At 41.2% G+C, this 24,587-nt stretch overlaps 1 protein-coding gene across 4 annotated transcripts in view; it reads left to right on the plus strand.

Moving 5' to 3' along the window:
• The window catches only part of IRF2 (interferon regulatory factor 2), a 147,521-nt gene that overhangs the window by 19,208 nt on the left and 103,726 nt on the right, over positions 1 to 24,587 (plus strand). Inside the window, exon 1 of one of the 4 annotated variants that reach the window (XM_058669936.1) lies at positions 9,647 to 9,670. The exons of 1 other annotated variant lie outside the window; for it this stretch is intronic. The gene's annotated coding sequence lies outside the window, so the exon portion shown is untranslated. Of the gene's footprint in view, positions 1 to 9,646; positions 9,671 to 21,336; positions 21,359 to 24,587 lie in introns of those variants that run through there. 2 more of the 4 variants (XM_058669938.1, XM_058669939.1) reach the window with 2 other exon arrangements.

The following is a 24,587-nucleotide window of genomic DNA, read 5'->3' on the forward strand; positions in this document are numbered from 1 at the left end:
GTGAGTACTACAACAGAGCTTGTCATACAGCAAATGTTCAAAACGTTGCTATTGTTATTGTATGGTCAGCTTTAATAAAGATTACAATGTGCCTTTATGCTGAAAATGTGAAGACTTCAAATTTTAGGGCAGTTTTATAGAGCTCACAGCAACATTGAGCAGGAGTTCAGATTTTTCCGTTTTAACCCATGTCTACCACACATGCACAGTTTCCCCAACCACTCAGAAGACTTTGAGAAGGAATGACATATATCTGAGATTAATTACATTGTATTTTGAGGATGGATTGAGCAGAATTTATAAAAAGTGAGTTGAATGAGGTTGTGAAGGTTCCCTCGTCCCCCTTTCCTTCCCAGTTAGCTGCCACACCCTGCCTGCTGTTTCCTTCCGATTCAATTGTTCCTAATTACTGACTCCTCTGTATGTTGAGCAATTCGTTTATTGGATCCTTTCTGCTGTGACAGCTGACTGAGAACACTACCTCATGTTGGATAAATACATTAGGGTATGGTTCTAGAACAGGTAGCTACCCAGCACAGGATCCAGGGACAGTGAATCAGGAAGTTGCTAAGAGCAGAGGCTGTGCATTTGTAGGGAGGGCTAAAGGAGCCCTCAGCCACCCTGCTTGCTGAGCCATGTTGGGAGGATGCCAAGAGGGAGACAGATGCTCAGGAAAGGAGTTGGAAGGCAACGGGGAGCCTTTGCCCAGTCTTTTCCTAGGGATTCAGTTCAAGGGAAGGAAGTAAAACTTGATAGATTCCTTTTAAATTTAGGGTTAGTTTCAATTTTATTCAAAATGTATAGGAGGCAGTCTCTAAAAGTTGAAACAGCATTGCTTTTTAAAAAAATTATTATACAGTTACATGACTTTTTTGGAACCTACTTTCTATGAATTTTAACACAGGTATGAGTTGATGTAATCTCCACTAAAATCACAATACAGAAAAACTCTGACAACACAGAATTTCTTGTGCCATGACTTTGTAGTCACTCTAACATTTTTGCATACTTGGATCTGTTGGCTGTCACTGCAGTTTAAGACACTTTTGCTTTTCATAATCTTGTCTTTGGTCTTCATGGAGTTTTTGCAAAGATTGTGAGTTTTGGGGTTAGAAATACTCCTTTATTGCTATGTGTGTGCTCTTGAGGGATAAATTTAATGAGGTGTGGAAAAACCAGCTAACACACTCATGGGATCTGCTTTCCTCCCCACTAAGGATAACTGATCTTCATCTTCATGGGCCTCACTCAACAGAGCATGATCAAATTAAGGGGAGGGTCTAGACTTGTGTGATTTATAGTGGAAAAAGCAAAAAATTACTTGAGGGAAAAGAAAATATTGATCTTGCTGGTGAACCTTGAGAGACGAAAAGAAAATCATCCATGTTTCTTAAGTTGCTTGAGGTCATACAGGTGCTAACAGCAGAGCCAGGATCCCGACTCAGATGATCTTACTCCTGACCATAGGTTCTTAACTGTGAGTCCAGAAAAGACACCATAATACCTGGAAACAACACATACATGTTGTCATTCACGTTTCATGCTGGACTTGGCTATCCAGATGCTTCACTTGCTTTACAAAAAAAGGCAGGTTTTTAAACTTAATGCAAATAGGCATTTCTCATTTCAAAATGTTCTGTTGAAGATTCTGGGTTTATATTATCTGCCCTATACCCTGCATCCTGAACAAACTCTAGTTTTCCAGATTAAAGCACAATGTTTCCAAGAAGGTACAATGAAGCATCTATTTGCTTTTTAATCAAATATGAAGCACAGTAAAAAATACCATCTTGCCAGTCTGTATAATTTTGTGATCCTATTGCTTTGTTGTGTTTTTAAAGTTTTATTGTTTATTTGAAAGGCAGAGTTTACAAGGAGAGAAGGGAGGGAGGGAAAGAAGGAGGGAGGGAGAGAGAGAGAGGAAAAGAGACAGAGAAAGATCTTCCATTTGCTGGTTTACTCTCCTGATGACTTCCTCAACCAGGACTGGGGGTCAGGCTGGAGACAGGAGCTTTTTCCAGGTCTCCCATGTGGGTACAGGAGCCCAAGCAGTTGGGCTATTCTCAGCTGCTTTCCCAGTTGCATTAGCAGGAAGCTGAGTCAATACTGGAGCTGCCAGGACTCAAACATTGGATCCCAGCGGGTTTAACCTACACTACCACAGACCTGGATTTTTTTCTTTTGTTTATTCAGTAATCATGATTCAAAAATAAAATGTATACAGTCTGTTTTCTAACACTTCTTACTCTTTAGTTCTTCCTATAAGTAGTTGTTTTAGTCATCTCTTATAGTTTATCCTTGTATTTAAAGTCATATTTGAGAAATTTTTACTGTGTTGCTTAATTTATTCCCTGCTTATGAGGGAAAGGAAGTGTAGAAATCCATATACAATGGCCACATGGATATAATCTAGAAATCAATAACATGAACATATCTGGAAAGAATTGTAAATATTAAATATTAATTGATACCCTTCTAAATAATTTATGTGTGAGGAAGAAATCAGAAAGAAAATTAGGTAATATGATTTGAATGAAATTGAAAACACAGCACACGGAATTTATAGAACATGGCTAGAGCAGGAATTACAATGTTTATAGCATGAAAAGTTTATGCTGGAAAGGAAGAAAGTCCTCAAATTATTAACCTAAGTTTCATATTAAGAAAACCTGAAAAATAAAAGCAAATTAAAATTTAATCAAGCAGTAGGAAGTAGAGAATAAAAAAGTAAGAGTAGAAATCAGTGTACTGGATAACAGGAAAAAATAAACAACAAATAAAACAAAAAACCAAGTCTTTGAAGAAAATCAGCAAAATTGATAGACCTTTATCCACATTGATGAAAACAACAAGGACATGAATGATCAACATTAGAATGGAGGAAGTTCACCAGCATAGATCCTGAAGATATTAGAAGGTTCTGTTGTGGGACTACTGTGGCAACATAAGTTTGATACTTTAGATAAAATTGATTTATCTTTTAAAGTTTTTATTTAAAAATTTATCTGTTTTTGTTGGAAAGTCAGATTTATTTACAGAGAGACAGAAAGATGTCCCATCTGCTGGTTCACTCTCTAAGCGGCCTCAATGGGTGGGAGCTGAGCCAATCCGAAGCCAGGGGCCATGAGCCAGGAGCTTCCTCTGGGTCTGCCATGTGGGTGCAGGGTTCCAAGGCTTTGGGCCATCTTCCACTGCTTTCCAGGCCATAAGCGGGGAGCTGGATGTGAAGTATAGCAGCTGGGACATGAACTGGTGCCCATAGGGAATCCCGTGCATGCAAGGCAAGGACTTAACCACTAGGCCACTGCGCTGGACCCTGACATATTTCTTTTAAAACAAACTACTAAAGCTTATTAAAAAAGAAATAGGTGGCATGAATAGACTTCAATTAAAGAAATTGAATTTACAGTTTAAAGATTTTTCACTAGGAAACTCCAGTCCCAAATGACTCCAATGTTGAGTTTCGCTAAACATTCAAGAAATATAACATCAATTTCCCCCAAATTCTTACAAAAAAGAGAACATTATTCTACCAAACCGGCCAAAGGCATTACAGGGTAAAAATAGTTACAGATTAATATGTACTCCTCATGAGCACAGATACAAGGATCCTTGACAAAATATTAGAAAGTATAAACAGCTTCAAAAAGTTTATGGAAACTGTGATTAAGAGATGCATTTATCTTGGTGTGAAAACTTTTTTAAATCCACATGGAGTGTTTTCACAGCATATGTTTTCCAAAACCCTTTTAAAGAGTCCTCATATTCACAGAATTGAAAATGTTTTTGTGTCAAGATAAATTTATATTTTAATCGCATATCTTATGAATGTTCTAAAGTTACTTTGTGTGAGCCAGCATTTTTTAAAATGGATAATGTATCGTGAAGAAGTGGTGTTACTTTGAGAAATACAAAGCTCTTGCTAGGCTCCACTTCCCATCCAGCTCCCTGCTTGTGGCCTGGGAAAGCAGTCGAGGACGGCCCAATGCTTTGGGACCCTGCACCCGCGTGGGAGACCCGGAAGAGGTTCCAGGTTCCCTGCTTCGGATCGGCGCGCACCGGCCCGTTGCGGCTCACTTGGGGAGTGAATCATCGGATGGAAGATCTTCCTCTCTGTCTCTCCTCCTCTGTGTATATCTGGCTGTAATAAAATGAATAAATCTTTAAAAAAAAAAAAGAATCAATCTGTAAATTCTGCTTAATAATAAATAATAATAAATTATGTGATAAACATATGGGGAAAAAAGCACCCATTTTATAAATTCAACATGTGATTGGAACACAATAATCTCCCTGGAAATGAGGAATAAGCAGTAACTTCCTTGATCTGATAAGGGACATCCATGAAAAAACCTATAAAAACTGCATAAACATTATGAATGACTGAATGCTTTACCTCCAAGGGTGAAGAAGAGTCCAAGACAACAGTTCACACCACTTCAACTCAATACTTTATTAGAGGACCAAGGAGAGGAAATTATACAGAATACCTATAGATCTTGAAAAAAAAAAAGAACTATTACTGTCTTGACTTAGAGGCTATGTGAACATTCACATTTTAAAAACTCCAAATAATTTACAAACAAAACTAGTAAATAAAGCTAATTGTCATGAATGATGAACACAGAATGAGGAGATATTTAACAGAGAAATGATTTTATTAATGTACACTGCAGCCATCATCCACAACTTGCAAAATGAGACACTTTGTCTAAGATCACACACTTTTATATTCCAAAAAGCCAGGGTGTCAGAGTTCTCATTACAAAAGCCAGGGTATGCAAAGCTCTACTTAATCATCATCTTGGGTGAAACTAGCAGGCTCTAAAATTGTTTTTTTTAATGTTAACTAAAGTTGAAGAAAACCAGAGAGGGGAATTAACATAGCTACTTAGAACCTGAGAAAGGTGAGAAGAGATGGCACTGGGGTTAGGGACACTTTCTTCTGTTTTTTTTTTTTTTTTTTTTTCTTACCATCACTGCACCAAGTGTTCCTGTCTCATGATAAGCCTCCTTGTCCATTGGCACACTCAGCTCCTTCATCTAATAAGTGAGTTTATCAGTTTACAACATCAATGTAATAATTGGATATTGAAAAAAAAGTTAATTTATAGTACCACTAAACAAATGAAATATGTAAGGGTAATACCAGAAAGAGCAATACTTGTCTACAGAAGATTTTTTGAAGATTTATTTATTTTTAAGATTTTGAAATTTTTATTGCAAAATCAGATAAACAGAGAGGAAGATCTTCCATCTGCTGATTCACTCCCCAAGCGGCTGCAACAGCTGGAGCTGCACCATCCAAAGCCAGGAGCCAGGAGCTACTTCTGGGTCTCCCATGCATGCGCAGGTTCCCAAAGCCTTGGGCCATCCTTGACTGCTTTCCCAGGCTACAAGTAGGGAGCTGGATGGGAAGCAGGGCTGCCGGAATTAGAACCAGCACTCATATGGGATCCCAGTGCATCCAAGGCAAGGACTTTAGCTGCTAGTCTACTGTGCCGGGCCCAGTAATTTTTAAAATGTTGCAGAATCAAAGATGTTGTTTAGGGCCCAGTGCAATGGCTCCGTGGCTAAATCCTCACCTTGCAAGTGCTGATATCCCATATGGGTGCTTGTTGGTGTCCTGGCTACTCCACTTCCCATCTAGCTCCCTGCTTATAGCCTGGGAAATAAGTAGAGGACAACCCAAAACCTTGGGGCTCTGTACCCACATGGGTGACCTGGAAGAAACTCCTGGCTCCTGGCTTCAGATCATTTCAGCTCTAGCCTGGGGAGTAAACCAGCAGAAGGAAGATAGTTCCCTCTTTCTTTCTCTCCATAATTCTGATTTGCCTTTCCAATGAAATAAACAAATCTTAAAGAGAAATTTTGAGAGTGATGGAAATGTTTAGTATCTTGATTATACATTTGTCAAAATTTACCAGACTTAAAAGTACATTTTTATATAATATATTTTTATAAATGTAACCTTAAAAGCATAATAAAGACCAAAAGAGGACCTTCAAAAAGAAAAATAATGAAGGCAGAAAGACAAATAAGGAGACCAAAGAAGGTTGAGGCTTAACCTAAGGCAGTTACTGCGGAATTAAAACATAGGATTTAAGATTCTCATTCTCAGCATTGGACAGACTTGAGCTTGAATTTTAGCTTGCTGCATGCTAGTTGTATGATCTTAGAGAAGCTATTTATCCTTTGTAGCCATGCTTATTCATTTGTCAAATAAGGACTATAACAATAACTATATATGCTATATCCTTAGAATAGTATCTGCAGAAGAGATAATTATTATACTGTTTGAGGAGTATTTAAGAAGCAGCAAGGACGGGCAAGTGCTGTGGTACAGTAGATGAAACACCACTTAGAATGCCTGTGACCTGTATTGGATTGCTGCTTTGTGTCCTGGCTACTCCACTTCTGGTCTAGCCCCTTTGCTAGTACACCTGGGAGGGTCCAGATGTAGTTCCAAGAGCCAGCTATTTGGGGAACGAAAAAGCAGATGGAAGACTAATGTTCCCCCCTTTTCTCTTTCTCTCTCTCTCTCCCCTCCTCCCCCAATCACTCTGAGTTTCAAATAAACAAATATTTAAGAAAAAAGAGGTAACAATGATATGATGTGGTGATGAACTGGATCTTATGAATAAGGAACTAGAAGGAGGTAAGGATAATCCAGAGGTCTTATGTTGGATGACTAGGGCCCACTAGCTGACTCACAAATTTAGAGCGAAGACAATGAATTCAGATTTAAAAATGTTGAGATTGGAAGGCAGCCCTGAGGGTCACCTTAGTGAACCTTCCCCTGAGAGTTGCATGTAGATATTCAAAGTTCAATTTAAAAGAGGAAGGTTATGGCTCATACTAACTTAAATTTTAAAGCATTGTTCCAGGTGTGTAGCATGTAGAAAGACCTATATTGTTTATATTTGTACTGAACATGGTCAACCTTTTTTGAGGGAGGGCATTATTGGCTAAATAATAAAGTAAAATATCTACTTACATAATATTTACATTGTATTGCTATTTAAAGTCATCTAGAGTTAATTTAAAGTACGCACAGCAATGTACATGTCTGATATGCAAACACTGTGCTGCCTGATATAAGGGCTTTGTATATCCATGGATTTGGGTACCTTTGGAAATCCTGGATCCAATTCCCATAGCCACCAGAGAACGGTTGTGTTGTGTTAACTTCCTGTATCTCAGTACAGAAAACTTGTTAGGCACTCAACATGTTTGTTGAAGGAATGTTTCCTTTCTTATGTCCTGGAGGCTTCTGGAGTTCGTACACTCTGGGTATAAGAGGTTTAGGATGGAAACTCTGAGAAATGACTGCAAAACCTAAGGTGCCTTTCAGCTCAGTGTCTTACAACAACACAACAGCTGGTGCTACTTGCTCTCTGTTTCAGTGACTGCGACACTCTGCTGACTTCTAGTTGTCCCAGATGTTTCTCTTCAATCCAATATTCTTTCTTAGGCAGTCATTGCTTTTGTTTATTTGACTTCACTGGCCACTGGGACTATGCACCTTTTCTTGGAAAGATACTTTTTAAAAATCTTTGGCCTTATGACTTTGGCAGCAGGACCTGGAAGCATCACAGGAGAATAAACTGGAGCCTCCCTGCTCTGTGGCTGAAAACCACTTTAACTCATTGTTACTGCTCAATCCAGCCTGGGGACTAAAGGATGATCTTCTAGCTCATGCAGGAGCCTGTGTATCCAATTAAAATGTGGCATGGCTTCCCGAAAATCACCAATTAGGCTGATTGCATTTGCTTAACTCAATTGGACAGGATCGCACATGTCTTAAAACTTGCTTTTGTCTCTTACTAACAGTTGTTCCTCACCACCTAAAGGCCAAGAAAGCAATCCTCGTTGTCCTACTGACCTTCAGTTCTCACTATGTTTTTTTCACATCCTGTGCATACAGCTGGTCAGATCTGCATGCCATGGTTATTTAACAAATTTGAAAACCAGTGGGTTTGTTGGAGTCAGAGTGAGAGGAGTAACTGGTCTAGTGAGCTGAGTGGGAAGTTAACGGACTGTAGGAGGGCTGAGTCATAGCTCCTGGGAGCTTCAGAAACAGCTCAGCCTGGCCAGCTGCGGGAACATTTTACCAAATATGTCTGTCCTTAGCTCCTCCCAGTTAGGGCGGGACAGGAATGACTTAGGAAGTCCTGAGTAGGCGATTTCACATTTTGAAACTGTACCTTACTGTCTGAGTTCCACTCAGAGACAATCTTTAGTGACAGGCCATTGGAGGAGCTCACAAGAATGATCTCCCTTAGAGGCGAAACTGTCAAGATGACAAAAGCTGGAACATGCAGAATTTCACTCTTTGAGGAAAGACTTCAGTGGGAGGATCTGCTGATATTGCATATTCAAAACCAGAACACTCCCAATGCTCTGCCACTTTTCTTAATTCAGACAGATAAAACAATTCAGATGTACTCTTATGCATCTAGTGAGTTAAGAGAAAAGAGTTCACAATAAAAAGAAGCTGGGGGAAACAGAAAACAAAAAGAACCATAAGCATTGAGCTCCCTGGAAAGAAGCTTGGAGATGTCACAGATATTGAAAGAAAGAAAGGTAAATAGTTGCTGGTTAGATCCACTATTCTATGTAACAGTAACATCATTGATCAGGATTGTCCCAGAGTCTCCTGGACCTCCTAGTCTCCTGAAGAACCCTGAATATCAGTGGGGGTGAGGGGGAAGCGGGAAGCTCTCAGGTTCAGTTTAAAGGAGGGAGTGGATGGAGAAATGATGTTTCCTTCTCTCTATCACCTTCCCACTCTCCTTCATCTGCTGATCATAATTTACATTGATTCCATCTTGTCACTTCCCCATCTGTGGTCCAAGAATTTTGCTGTAAATCTCTCCAGCTTTTGGAGCAGGTGCTGCAAGCTAAGGGCTCTATCCAAATACTTTTGAGGTATAGCTCACATTGGAAATGTTGCTCCAGGGCTCTGGTGTCCACTTCTGGAAAATACACAGGCTTCATTACTGTGCTGGCTCTGAGCTGCTAATCATGAAAGAAATGTATGAAAGCAATGTATGTCAAAGACCTCAGCAAGGTTGACTTTGTCAGGTGCACACCTTGTTATCTGTGGCAATTACAGTATCACAAATCCAAGGATCCCTTTTTCTGAGTAAAGACCTCAGATTTTGGACAAGGAGACTGAAGGAGGTCGGCTATAGCATCCATGTGCACTAAACCTTCTTGAGTAATCATGTGCCATAGGCCCCAAAGCTCACTTAAGCCAAAGATACCTTGGTTCAGTGAAAAATACTTTTCTCTGGATTGTCATCTTGGCAATAGAGTCTTACCTAGGAGGAGAAAGGTAAAAAGGATGCATGTGAGAACCAAATGGCATAAAAAAAAGACATTGATATTTGTTTCTCTTCTATCTCTGACAAAAACAAACACCAAGACTGAAGGGCTTGAATATGTAATGGAAGGCAACAACTGTCCCGGAATGTGACTAACTCTAATGTGTTCCATTCTGAATAATAAGACAAATGGAGAGCCTAGCAACAAACCAGGCTTAACTAATGGCTGTTTCTGAAATACATGGATGGAAAAAGACAACGAATCTAAGGCAACACTGTGCTGGGATCTCTTTCATCTCATTAAGTGCCAAGTCTGGCTTGGTGCAGCTGATCTAAAACTTGTAAGGCAAGTGCATTCTTTCTCCTGGGAATGTGAGTTGTCCTACGAGTTTACAGCTACATATATTTAGAAGTGTAAGAAATAGCTTTAACTCATACAAGTGTCATTCAGGAAAGAAAGTTCTCTTAAAAGCTAACGTGTTACAAACATTATGATATACCTTGATTCATTCATTCACCTAACTTATATTGCCTTTTGAATATGTACATGTCTTGGAGTTAGGCATTCACTTCTAGATAACGAGTGTTGGGTAACCTGAGTCTACAGCTTTGTCTGTCTGTCTTATCTATGGAGAGTGAGGACTTGGCAGGCCCAGTCCTGACTGCAGGTGATTGCTTATTTAGAGAGAAGGGCTGAGGCAGCTCTACAGAGTCAGCTTGGTCTTTTTTTAAAGATTAACTCTGCTAACTTGCTTCACTAGAGCTTTCCCCTTCACTAGAGCTTCTCTGTAGACATGTTTTAAATTCCACTGATAGGTGGCCCTTTACAGATTATTGGAAGAAGTATTTTGCTTCTGGTATGATGCAGCTCTGGGGACAATGCACAACACTGAACTTTTTTGCATAAACTGGTCAAACAGCTGTGGTGATCCAGTGATGACAGAAGCCAGAGAACATTTTGTGTAAAACCCCTACACCTGGTCACAGTTGCAAAGGCATCTCTGGCGTGGACAAATGATTTCTGGGTTCAAGGGCCTGGGAAATGCTACACACAAGGAAGGAGCCCTTCTGCCACAAGGCAGGGTAAGCTTTGCCTGCATCCCACAATCATTCTGTGTGAACTCCCTAATTGAATATCTTATTTGAGTTTACACATTATTTCCTCTAAGCAGGCACAAGGGTTTGATTGCCATCCACCTATACCCACTGTTGCATTTGAAAAAGTAGGTCACATGTTGTACTGTCTCATTAATGAAGGTGCTCATTAAATAAAGTCACAAATAATGTAGCATATTCATTCTTGCTGAGCTTTTCAATATTTGCATCAAAGTGGCTTGAAAGATTAAAAAATCTATAAGGTACTTGAAGGAATATTTATCTTGCCCAGAAAAATAAAGGCCAAAAAACCTGATACTTAAGAATCCTATACTTGATATTTCTCTTGATTTGGCTGGACACAAGAAAGGCGCAAAAGCCACATGAGAATGCATACCTGATGATGTGTATTGCAGATGATCTGCATGTTTTTCTTACCTTTGAGTAGCTTGGCAAGCCTCTCACAGTGCTGTCACACTTATATAATCTTATTTGAGCAGCAAAATAATCCTGTGAAGAAAACAAGTGACAAAAATGCCCATCACCACTCTCCAGATGAGGAATTCCAAGAGCTCACAAGGCTGAGAAGGGGTTTGGGGTGCTGAATCTAGTTAGGCATTAGGCTCTTCTGCCTTCTCACAGGAATGGGGGTGCTTTGTCCCTGCATTTTTGTGAATTTCAGTAGGATAAATAACAGGAGCAAAGGTAGCTGAAAGATCAAAAATTAGAATGACTTGGGCCAACCTTGTGGCTGTTTGAGCCACAGGCTGTAATACCAGCATCCTATATCATGCCAGCTCAAGTGCCAGCTATTCCACTTCTGATCCAGCTCACTGCTAATGGCCTGGTTCACACAAAAGACGATGCTCTAAGTGTTTGGGTTCCTGACACCTATGTGGGAAACTCAGAAGCTCCTGGCTCCTGGCTTTGGTCTGGTTCAGTTCTGACCATTGCTGGCATTTGGGGGAGTGAAACAGCAAATGGAAAATATCTTTCTGTGTGTTTGTGTCTCTCCCTCTTTCTCTCTCTGTAACTTTACCTTTCAAATAAATACAAATAAATCTTTGAAATAAAAAGTAGAAAGAGAACTAGAAGATAAATTGAACAGAATCAATTTGTGTGCCTCAGAATGAAAACAGTATCAACTATGTGTGTTGAGCTTCATGGTTTGACAGAGTAAGGTCCAAGAGAGTCCTTTTGTTGGCATCTAAACATGATTGCTTTTGGCAGATATGTGGGATGGGCCAAGCATGTCAACACATGGGATGACACAGAGACATAATTTGGACATCGAGTTAACCTCTCAGGCTAAAATGCGGACCTATCAGTAGGTAATGTGTTAAGTCAGACAGATGAATAATCAGGAAATGACTGGCTACAGAGATAGCTATGTCCCAGTCTAACCACTGTGTTGTATCCAGACATCTGCATTTACGCATTGCAGGCTGAACACAATAGATGTAGTAACCTAGAGGAGTATTTGTGCTTTTAAAAATTCTATTTATTGTAAAGACAGAATGGCAGCGAAAGAGATCTTTTCATTCACTATTAATTGGGCCATAGGTATACCACCTTGAAAAGGATTGATGCCAGTCTTGTTCTTGTAGTAAAGCAAGTTAGTTCACACGTAACTGGGTGGTTGTAAAGTAATGACACTCCATGTGCTTGGACCCTTCTTGTTATTTCCTAGCCACAGGACTCCTCACCAAAGGTCAAATAATCTTGGATGTGCCACCTCCAGGACTGTGAGCTAAATGAATTTCTTTTCTTAATGAAGTCTCTTGCCCCAAGCACTGTGTTTTAGCAACAGCAGATTGAATCCTTTCATCTATAGAGTGAGGATGTGATCTACAGACCACCAGTTTCTACTATGGTGATCGTCTTGCTTGTCTTGCTGTTGTTTATTGCTGTATCTGTCTCTACTAGTTTCTTCCTCCAGTATGGTTTATAGAATGATGTCGTGTGCTTTGTTCTTCAAACTAGTGTCCTGAAAGATGACCAGGAAGCCAATAGCCATCACTTCATCACTTCAATGTGCTCTAAAAACATTCATTTATTTATTTGAAAGGCAGACTTGAGAGAGAGAGGTGGGGAAGGATAAAGAGAGAGAGAGAGGGAAGCAGGGAGAGGAAAAAAAGGTATCTTCCATCTACTGGTTCATTCCCCAAATGAGCCAGGAGCCAGGAAGCTTTTCCAGCTCTTGCACATGTTTGCAGGCACCCAAATACTTGGGCTATCTTTGCTGTTTTCCTAGGGATTTTAGCAGGGAGCAGAACAGGAAAATGAAACAGTTAGGACTCAAATTGGTGCCCATATGGGATGCTGGCATTGTAGGGTGATGGGTTAACTCACTCCACCACAATACTGGCCCTTCCCTATCAGTCTTCCCACATGTACTGTGGATAGCTCTGTTGGCCTTATAGTCTTTTCCTGTCATACACTAAGAATCTTAGGTTTTATTGCTGCAACTCATAATTTAATCTGTTAATGGATAGCAATAACTTACTCTGATATTTATGTTCTAACAGAAAAGTAACATAACATCAGAATATATTTGTCTTGTTAGTCCATTTTTTCTTTGCTTGTTTAGGATTTATTTTATTTTATTGAAATAGCAGATATATACAAAGAAGGAGATACAGAGAAAAAGATTTTCCATTCACTGGTTCATTCCCCAAATGGCCACAATGGCCAGAGCTGAGCCAATTTGAAGGCAGCAACCAGGAGCTTCTTCCGGGTCTCCCATGTGAGTACAGGCTCCCATGGCTTTGAGCTGTCTTGAACTGCTTTCCCAGGCTACAAGCAGGGAGGTGGATGGGAAGTGGAGCTCCCAGGATATGAATCGGCACCTCTATGGGATCCCAGAAGATGCAAGGCAAGGATTTAACCACTAGGCTATCATGCCAGACCCTCAGGCCTTTTCAAGGTAGAGATTATAAACAGTAAAATGCTGGAACATTCTTTGCATAGCACCTTCCTTGTCTTGGAACCCCATTCCTATTTGCATGCCTGCATCAGGGATATCTGGCAAATCGTCATATGTTAGGAACTACATCTGATCTTTTCTCTCATTTTCTGTTTCTTATCATTTGATTCTTCTCTCTTCTCTCCCTAAGTCTGTGTTTCCATTTTCTTGCCATTTCCCTCTGTTTTCCTCCTACTTCTTTTTAAAGATTTCTTTCTCTAATTTATTATTTACTCCGTCTTGATCACATCTGTTTCGAGTATCTGTATGATACTTCATTTATAATAACTACAGTCATTTCTCTTCCACACTTTCATCAGTTATTTCTAAGTTTCTGTTATAAGCACGCCTGATTATTCATACTGTGTGGCAGGTCTTCCTCCTCCCTTTGCTGATCTGATGCCTGACATTACTGAAGGTGTAGCTTGGAGACAATTACTAGTGTCAGCTGATCTTACATGTGTTTTCTAGGTCAATGAATAAAGACCCAATTTCCTAAGACCCAGGAGAGAAGTGTGAGCCACAATGTGAGGACACCACAGTAAGGAAACTTTACCAACCTGTATGTGAGACTGGAGGTTTCAAATAGGAGTTACAACAATGAATTTGAAGAAAGTTTGAGAGTCAATGAAAAGCAACTGTTCTGGTCTCTATTCTAGTTGATATTGCTATAAATCAAACCACCCCAATCTAAATGGCCTAAAAAAACGCAGAAACTCTGCATTATTATTATCGTTTACAGTTGGGGATTGATTGAGCTTAGTTAGGGTTCTGATCAGTTACAGTTAGATGAATGGGGCTAAAATCTGGGGTTCCTGGTGGCAGTTGGCTGGGACTTCAGCAGGAGCAGTCAGTTAGATGATCCACATGTGCCTTCTGCATGCGGCCTGGCTTCCTCCCCACTTGGCAGCTGGCTTCCAAGAGTGAATCTCCTAAGTAAACACCGGAAGGATACTGCACTGTCTTTTATAGTCTAGTCTGGAAGTCACTAATGTCACTTTTGCTAGACTGTATTGATGGCAATATTCAAAGAGGTCCTTTGGGTTCAAAGGGGAGTGACAGAGCTTCCCTCTTGATAGAAGAGGCCAGCATCACATCACAGATAGATGAGAAAGATGGTGATCACCATTTTAATTTGGCATAATGTGCCCTTCGACCCTGAGGACATGCATGTATCACTCCCACCTGAATAAAAGACATTTCTCTCCTCCCTGGGATCCCATCCCACATTTTATTTCTTGTGGTGTCAGGACAGATCAGGATGAAACAAAACAGAAGATTGCCTGTATCCTATCTGTTATGTAGGAGCTGTTGTCCCCATTCTTTGGATTAGAAATCCAGGGTTTCTCTTGGAGCTTTTCTGTCTATATCACTGAGGCAGTTCTGGGTTTCTGACTGACCTCCTTCCATATCAAGAGATATGAAGAGAAGTCCTGGGACACTCACCAAACCCCTTTCTTGGGGTTTGGATTTCTTTCCCCAACCCACCAGCTAGTATTTCCTTCCAGAGTCAATGTTAGTTCCTATACATTTTCTTTCTTGCTTTTAGTTGTTTAGTTTTAAGTTTTACTTGAGAGGTATATATGGAAGTCGAGGGGGTGGTTAGTGTGGGTGAAATTTCCCATCTGCTGATTCACTGCCAAAATACCTGAAACAGCTGAGACTGGACCAGGAGGCAGGAACTCAATCTGGGTCTCCCACGTGGGTGACAGGAACCCAAGAGCCATCACCTGCTGCCTCCCAGGGTGTACATTAGCAGGGAACAGGAATCAGAGCCAGGACTCCAACACGGTGCTCTGTTACAGGATGCAGGTATCTCAAACAGAGGTCTCACTACGCCAAACTACTACAAATCCAACTTGCTTTTGGGGTGGGGGGCCTCATGTAATTGCTGAAAGAGAGATCATAGTTTCTATTCACTCCGTTTTAACTGGGACCTGATTTAAAAGTCAGTTCCTTAATTTTAGATTTGTTTGCCATCTGGAAAAGCAGAGAATAAGAAATCATTTTTTTTTCAAACTCAGTAATTTGTCACCTTTACATTTAACTATTTATGTTCTATCTTGTCTGTGTCCTATGATTTTATTGTAGGCAGTCACAGGCCTGGTGGCGCTTTGAACACTGTGCCTGGTAATCTCCTGAACTAAATCTTGCAGCTCATTGACACATTTTCTGTGTTCTAAGTTACTATATGTTTCCATATTGCCACACTTCCCACCACTACATAAAAATGTCTCCTTTCCTCCAGATAGCAACATTGTTTTGCTCATGTTTATTTAAGCTCTCACCAGCAGAATCCTCAAGGACCTTCCATCTTCTGTCCACCACCCAGTCCCGTCCCAAAGCCAGGACACACATTTTAGGCTTTTATTACAGTAGTACCTACTCTGGTTACAAAATCTATATAAGAGTTAGATTTGAGAAATAAAATTACCTTGATCAAAATAAAGAATTTATTACAGGGGTTAGAATTTATGTCATTAGAGAGCTGGTTAAGCCATGTTGCTACTGTGTCTAGAAATGGGCCTTAAGGAAGCAGATTTCATGAAGGGAAGATGGGTGTGAAATGGGAGGGAGCAAGCACACACTGGTATCTGTGTGGATGAGGCAAAACCAACATGGATACACTGGAACTGAAGGCCTCCACATTGATCTTTCATGCCTGGGTGACCTACAGAAGAGCTAGTGCACTTTACAGAGGAATGCCTCACAAATGCAACCCATAATTTGGAGAAGCAGAGGGAGCAGCTGTTGTGGGAACTGGAGTGATTGAAGGCCTAGCTCCAACTCTGTGCCAGCAAGATGAGCCAGCAAATTCATAACCTTGTGTGTGAACTGATGGTGCCTGATCCTACACCAACTACCTCACCCAAAACTTAGCTGCTGTTCCACTTCTGCCTCCCCACATATTCTGGGAAACTTAGTTCCAGCTTAAGAATAACTTTGACACAGTACAAAGCCATGAGAGTCCTGAAGCCCCTGTGCAGGGATTGAGAGTACAACCTGAGAATGCACAGCGCTGTCTGTCTACAATGGCAGAAATTGGTCTTTGGAGGGCTGGATATGAATCAAGTACAAAGAATGCACACCAAGGTAGGGAAAATTTGTGCCTGTAATTCAGTGAGAAATAATGAATAAAAGTGAGAGGTGGCCAGCATAAGGCTTAATAAAGTAGCATGGAAGTGATTATTAATACTATTTTAGCATATCCCAAACTGGTCGGCAAATCATCAATGGATTTTCTACATTAGCTTCTAGGGTTGGCATAACAGTATTTCACAGGGCAGCTTAACCAATGAAAGCTACTAATGTTACAATTCTAGAAGCAAGGAGTTCACAATCAAGGGATTAGAAGGTTTGGTTTCCTCTGAAGCTTCTTTTCTTGGCTTGAAAATGGCTACTGTTGTGTGGGCATTTATCTGAGTGTGCACATGTCTGGTGTCACTGCTGTGTCCTAATCTCCCTTTCTCGTAAGGACACCCATTATATATGCCTGCTCTTATGACCCCATGTCACTTTAATTACCTTTGAGAAGGCCTTATTCCCAAGTGCAAGACAGTAGCACTTCAACTACAAATTTGGGAGGTGGTGAAAGGCCTAGATGCAATTCTGCCAATAACATCTTCTGTAGGACAGTTGGATCTGAGATTTGTTACTGTTGTATTTTCTTCTTGGAAATTTACAAAGCACATTAATATGTGAACGATTACACAAGGTCCTGAAAAAAACTCAGTATTCAGCTTTCATATACCTCACTGTTTTATTTACATTGTTTATTCCTTGAGCCATACCACTGCCTCCTAGGGTCCACATTAGCAGGAATCAAGAGCTGCAGCTGGGTAGGGAACCCAAATAGTCTCTGAGGGGTGTGGCTGTCTTAACCACTCGGCTAGAACCCACCCTGTGTATATTATATATTGACAACCCTCAACACCTTTCCTTGTGTATTAGCTGAGCATGTTGAGCTGCTGCATGGGAACCAGACAGGAAAAGAAGATGGAAATGAAACAGGGAAAACACTCACAAATTGGAATCTGAAGAGGATGAACCAGAGCTTGGGTCTGTTTATCATGAGAATCCACTTTGGTCTCTCACCAGCTCAAAGCCTCAAACACTGAAGATGCTCCGTAAGCTGCTGTGGAGATCTATGTTGAGAGAATGTGTTGGTGAGTTGGCAAAAGGGTGGGCCCTAACCAGATGGAATACCCCATCCATCTCTTCTAAAAAAAATCTTTCTGGAGACATGGAGTCATTTCTAGAGGTTTGGAATTTCCTCACCCTCCTATAACTGTTGGCCAAAGTCAGTGGCTTCCAGCCTGGCTTAACCTTTGCTGCCTGCAGCGTTTGTGTGCTTCTTGTAGTTGAGAAGAACAGGATTGTGGATACCAACAGAGTGTGGACATGCTGAGCAAGGATGCACAAGCTGTGGTACAGGCAGGAGTGAAAGGGTTGACAGGGCTCTGGTTTTGCACAGTCACCTGGTTCTGCAGTGGAGGCTTCTCCCACACCCACATCCAGATATTCTGCAACAGCCACATTGACGCAGATCACCTGCTCAGGCCCCTCCTGGCTTGTGGCCTACTTTCCAGCCAAATGCTCAGGCAAGCTATTCTGGCTCAGAGGTTCGCTTCTTTTCCTGACTACAATTAGACTCTGAGCATTCCCCATGGGGCTGGCCTCCCATCAATCCTCTGAATGAGACCCCACCCACACTTCTCCTCTTAGTCAAGCAAAGGCTCTATACTGTAGGCCCTGGTCTCCCAAGGGTTAACTCCACAGTTTAGCTTGTTTCTAAGGGGTAACAGGATGGGCAATCTTGGCCTGATACATTTAGCCTCTGGCTTGACAGCAAGTTCCCTCTTCCCTGCTTCCCCTTTTTTAAGATGCCCTCGGGGGAGCTTAGGAGTTGCTTGAGCATTGGGATAATACTGGGAGGAACTGGGCAGACTATAAAAGAGGCAGGCTAAGTTCGAATAAATGGCATTCTCTTTACAAGAATGACGCACTGTGTGTTGTCTTTTTTGTAACCCTAGTCCCTCCGCTCAGCTGGGGTACACAGCAATGCGGGCATGGCCAACATATACTGCCTTGACACCCAAGACTGCAGGTGGCTCTCTCTATTCTTGTCCTCCTCCTGGCAGGAATCTTCTCAGGTACCCCCCCCCCCCAACGGGGTTTCTTCGCTTCTAATAGCAGTGAGACTTTGAAGCTGCAGTCCTCACAGCCTGGTGAAGATTACATTATTTTCATCAGTACCCTTCTCTAAAAGACTCAAATGAACAATCACACCAGCTGCCCTTTCAGCAGGGCACAGAGCAAGTTGCTTTTTGTGTATTTTTTTTTTTTGTCATGTGTATGTTAAGATTTACTTCCTTGCAAGGATCTGGTGCATTGACTTAGTGGCTAAATCCTCACCTTGCACATACTAGAATCCCATATGGGTGCTGGTTTGTGTTCTGGTTGCTCCACTTCCTATCCAGCTCCCTGCTTGTGACCTGGGAAAGCAGTTAAGGATGGCCCAAAGCCTTGGGACCCTATAACCACATGGGAGTTCCAGAAAAAGCTCCTGGCTCTTGGCATCAGATTGGCTCAGCTCTGGCCATTGCAGCCACTAGGGGAGTGAACCAGTGGATGGAAGATCTTCTCTCTATATCTCCTTTCTTTGTATATCTGACTTTCCAATAAATACAATGAGTCTTTTTTTTTTCATATACTTATTTGAAAGGCAGAGTGGCAGAGAGAGGGAGAGACAAAGAGACCTTTGATCCACTAGTTGACTCCTCAAGTGGCTGCAAGGGCTGAGCTGGACCACGCTGAAGCCAGGAGCCTGGAACTCCATTAGGGGATCCCATGTGGACACATGGCACCAAGCACTTGGGCCCTCTTCCACTGCTTTTTTAGACAATTAGTTGGGAGGAGGATTAAAAGTGGAGTAGCTGAAACTCAAATCAGCACACATGTGGGGTTCTGGCTTTGCAGATGGTGGGCTAATCTGGGACACAATGCCAACCCCTATGCAGTATTTCTACTCCACCAAAAAAACCTTGGGAAAAGGAATCACATTTTTTTCTGACCTTATAGAAGAGAATATGGACTCCCAGAAAGCAATTGCACACAGCTAGAAAGTGTCAGGGTACTGAATGGGACCAACATTTCTTAATTCCAGGGCCAGGATACTCCAAGGTTTTCACACATGCCTCATTTGCAAAAAGCAGCCTTCAACCTAGCACTACCCTCTCTGTCAAGAGGCTCACCATATTTTCCTCTAAATCCCAGTTCACAACAAACAAATAAGAAATAAACAAAAAATGAAAATAAAAAAAAAATCCCAGTTCACATGTTCCCCAGGGTGCTTGTCTCAGAAACCTCCCCTTTGGTATCCACTGCACTCCACAACACAAAAATAATTCCTTCAGCAGTCTCTGCTTGCTGACTTGCTTTGAGAAATGGATACCTCCTAATTTAATCTGCCACATGAACTTGAGAACTATCCTCACCCAGGAGGTCTGGATCCATCGCTTGTCTGCCTTAACCTTGAACTGTGGTGTCTACAGCTAACCCTTTTGCTCTCTCTCTCTTCACTCCCCTCACACAAACAATCCCTGCATCTCATATATCCAACATCTTTGACTTATAGGCAACACCCCCTTGAGATCACCTACATATCTTAGCCCCAGTGTTTTTAAGAACAAAATCACACACTTAAATACCCAGCAAATAACTGAACCACTCATAAGACACAGTCTTCTGGGAATTGTGCTTTGGCCTTTATTAAGGAGAATTTCATTCTGGTGTGAAGAGAGAGCTAGTGAAATATTTTGTATTCCTTTAAGAGGTGATCTAAAATGTAGTTTTGTAAACATCTTAGTTTTAGATTCTTGAAGAGTCTGCAAGCATGAGGCTGGGTGGTATTTTGTTGAGAAGACAGGTTCAGAGGGCGGAGGACTGCAGTTGACATGCAGAAGGGAGGTCTGTGAGCCAAGGTCCCATAGCCCAAGTAAATTTACATTTCTAGGAGTGGATGTTGGGTGTAGTGGTTAAGGTACTGCATGGGATGCCTGCATATCATATCATATCAGTGCCTGGGTTCAAGTTCCTGATTCCAGCTTCTTGCTAATGTGCACCCTGGGAGCCAGCAAATGATGGCTCAGGCACTTGGGTCCCTGCCACTCACACAGGAAACCTGATTCTTGGATGGAGTTCCTGGCTCCCAACTTCAGCCTGGCTGAGACCCAGCCATTGAGGGTATTTGAGGACAGATCTTTTATAGTCTCTCTTTTTCTCTATCACCCTGCTGCCTGTTTGTGTCTCTGCCTTCCAACTCAATAAAATAAATAAATTTTTATACAAGAACTCAGTGGGCTGGTGTTGAAGCACAGTGAGTTAAGCTGCCATTTGTGATGCCACAATCCAATAGTAGATCTCTGGTTGTCTTGCATAATCTTCCAACCCAACTCTCTGCTAATGTGTCTGGAAAAGCAGTAGAAGATGATCTAAGTGCTTAGGCCCCTGCCACCCATGTGGAGCCTGGCTCAGCTCTGGGCATTGTGGCCATTTGGGAAATGTACCAGTGTACAGAAGATTTCCATCACTCCCTTTCCCTTTCAATTCAGCAAATCTTTTAAAAGACACGGCAATAACAGTGACAACAAAAAGAGCTCTGACCTGTGCTCACTGCCTGGCTGGCTATAATGTGTTGATGTGGCTGAAGTGGCCATGGGACCATTACACTGACATGTCCTTTGCTTTCCCAAGTCTGAGGTTTAGACCATAGAGTATCTTCCTTCAGCTCCTTCTTTTGTTAAGGCTAACAGGTGAGATGCATCCCTTTACACCAATGGCAGGTGGAATTACCAGCTTAGCAGAGCTCAGAGTCAGCCTCAAAAGCTTCTTCATCCCTTGCTGCTGGAGACAGAAGTGAATGAATCTTCAGGCAGATCCCTCCTTCCAGAATCCAGGGTGTTTTGTGGTAAGCAATTTAGTGCAATAGTGACCAGCTTCTCCTGGTTTTGTCCAAAGTCATGTGAGGCCTTAGCAGACCAGCCATGCAAAGTCAAAGGTGGCCATTCTAGGAAATGACAAGGGGAAATAGACAGCCCCAGGGAGGGATGGCACACAGTGAGTGTGGGGAACAAAACAGGGCCTGTGTAGCAGAAGCAGGGGACCAACAAACTTCTTTTGTAAAGGGACAGCCAGCAAAGATGCCCAGCTTTCTCAACCACCTCATCTTGCTTGCAACTGCTCAGTTCTGTTCTTTCAGCACAAAAGCAGCTCTGAACAATGTGGGAACAAATGAACAGGGCTGTGTGGCTGTAAAATTTGGTTCATGGACACTGACATTTGAATTGTGTGCAATTTTCATGTGGCATGAGATAGTATTCTTCATTTGCCCATTTTCCAATCATGTGAAAGTGTTCTTGCTTCTGGGCTGTGTGGAAAGAGGCAGTGGATTGGCTCTGGTTTCTCGGCTGTGGTGTGCTGATCCCTGTGCTCAAATCTGGAAAGCAGGACAAAGAACAGCCCCCTATTAGGTTCAGGGGAGTTAGGTGGGCATGGGCTAGACTGCTTGCAGAGAGAAGCTTTGTAGGTTGCTGGTGGAACCGTATGAATTCTATTCTAATTGCAATGGGAAATGTGTGAGGAGCTTTAGGCAGGGAAGTGACAGGATACATTTTAATAACAGTCTGGTGTGTCTGAGCAGAACGAACTGTTGGGAAACAAAAGTAGAAACAGAGATACCCGTCAGGAGCCTACTTCAGCAGACCAGGCAAGGATGATAAAATATGAAATGAGGCGTTACATCTTCAGCCTCAAATCAAATGAACCTCTCTGGGTGCAAACGTGTTTAAACACTCGACAGACTGCCTAGCTCCAAGTTCACACTTTGTGAACACTAGTGCTGTGGCTTTCCTGCTTCGTTGTTGGTGAAAGCTGAGAGTATTTGGCTCTGTCTTGGTATCTCACCACTCAGAGAAATGGGTCATCCTATGAAAACTAAGTCAGATAACATCAGTGAAAGTAAGTAGGCATGCTTAGATTCAGTTATTTCTTTAGACAGGTTACACACACACACACACACACACACACACATACACAGATATGATTAAATTTATACAGCAGCTTGACTGGGCTAAGTGATACCCAGATAGTGAGAAATCATTATTTCTGGAAGTACCTGTGAGGATATTTCCAGAAGATATTTGTATTTCAACTGGTGGGCTGAACCTCTGCTCTCGCTGGCGTGTCAAGCATCAACCCATGACTCCCCTCTCTCAGTTTGGATGAGGACTCCCATCTTCTCCTACCACCAGTAGCAGCACTGCTTGGTCCTAGCTGCCTTCAGGCTCAGAGCAGGCATGGCACCATCAGCTCACTAGACTCAGGAATTCCCTGGGACTGATTCACACCCTTGGCTTCCATAGTTCTTCTGCTAGCAGATGGCAGATAGTGGGACTTCTCAGCCTCCGTAAACTTACTCATGAACCAATTGCTACAAGTCTCTCAATGCGTCTAAAAAAGGACAGCATGTGAATGTTAATATGCATATCATATCAATATGTAGGACTATGGTTCTTGGGAGAAACAGCTGAACAGACACATGGATATTTTGTCGAACCATCTGAAATAGCTAAATGTTTGCTACTGATTAAAGCTTATCAAGATAACTGGACTTTGTGTTGTTTTGAAAATACATTTAGGAGGAAACATCTAGGTATAGCCATTTTTATATCAGATAATATAGACTTTGATGTGAAAAGTATTAAAAGAGATGAAGAAGGACACCGCATAATGATCAAAGGATCCATTCAACAAGAAGAGATTATCTTAGTAGTTTCTTAGGATTTTTTTTTTTTCATCTGTAAATTTACTTGGTTTTTCTCTCTTGTTTTTCTGGCTAGTCTGGCTAAAAGTTTGTTTTGCTCATCTTCTTGAAAAATGATTTTTTCTTTTCACAGTTTGTAGATTTTAGTTTCAATTCCATTTAGTTTTGCTGTGAGCTTTATTATTTCTTACTTCCTGTTTATTTTTCCTTTTTATAAGTCCTCGAGATGCATTATTAGATCATTTATTTGACATATTTTGATTTTTTTAAGCACCAGATGTTATAAATATCTGTCCATTTCAATACTATTTTTGCTACATCTCATGAATTTTGGTATTTTTCTTTTTATTTTCATTTCCTCAAAAAAGTTTTTCTAATTAAATTCTTCAGTGACACACAGGTCATACAGTAGCATTGTTTTCCTCATGAAGGTTTTTATTTTCATTTCTTCATGGATACATTGGTCATTCAGTAGCATGTTATTTAACTTCATGCTGTTGTAAATTTTCTATTTTTCTCTTGTTGATTTTGTTTTATGGATTTTCATTTAAGGGGATGTATATTAACTGTGTAATAGAGACTATCATATCCAGATGTGAAGATACAATGCAGTATGAATCTCTATTTCCAAATCAAAGATGGATGCCCAATGAAACTGTTAAAAATCACTTGACATGGCCCAGCGCTGTAGCCAAGTGTCGAAAGTCCTTACCATACATGAGCCAGGATCCTATGCTAGTACCCACTTCCCATCCAGCTCCCTGCTTGTGGCCTGGGATAGCAGTTGAGGATGGCCCAAAACTTTGGGACTCTGCTCTCCTGAGGGAGACCCAGAAGAAGTTCCTGGATCCTGGCTTTGGATCACTCAGTTTCAGCCGTTGCAACCCTTAGAGGTATTAACCAGTGGACAGAGGATCTTTGTCTCTTCTCTCTCTCTGTAAATCTGACTTTTCAATAATAATAAATACATCTTAAAAAAAAACCTCTTGACAATAGGATGCTGGACTCTCTGCCGTTGTTTATACCTAAATGTCAGGATACACTTAAATAACAGAATGATGGACTTATTACTGTTTATAAAGGACAGTGTTATTGTAATAATATTGGGGGAATGAATAAGGAGGGTAGAGGATATGGGGAAAGGAAATCCCAGAGCCTATGGAACTGTGTCATAAAATGAAAAAATAATAATTATTAAAAAAACCCACATGGTAACTATCTTAGGCATTGTTTTGTAAATCTTTGTTCTTTATTTAATTTAAAACCTAAACTTGAGGAAAAACTAAATTTTCTTCTAGTTTGAGCCTCAAATTGTCTAACAAAAGGAAGTAATCTGCATAGAGAAGTACTGTTGAAACATACCCACCAAGTGTCT

The sequence above is a fragment of the Ochotona princeps genome, chromosome 11 (genome assembly GCF_030435755.1).
Source record: "Ochotona princeps isolate mOchPri1 chromosome 11, mOchPri1.hap1, whole genome shotgun sequence".
Lineage (NCBI taxonomy): Eukaryota > Metazoa > Chordata > Mammalia > Lagomorpha > Ochotonidae > Ochotona > Ochotona princeps.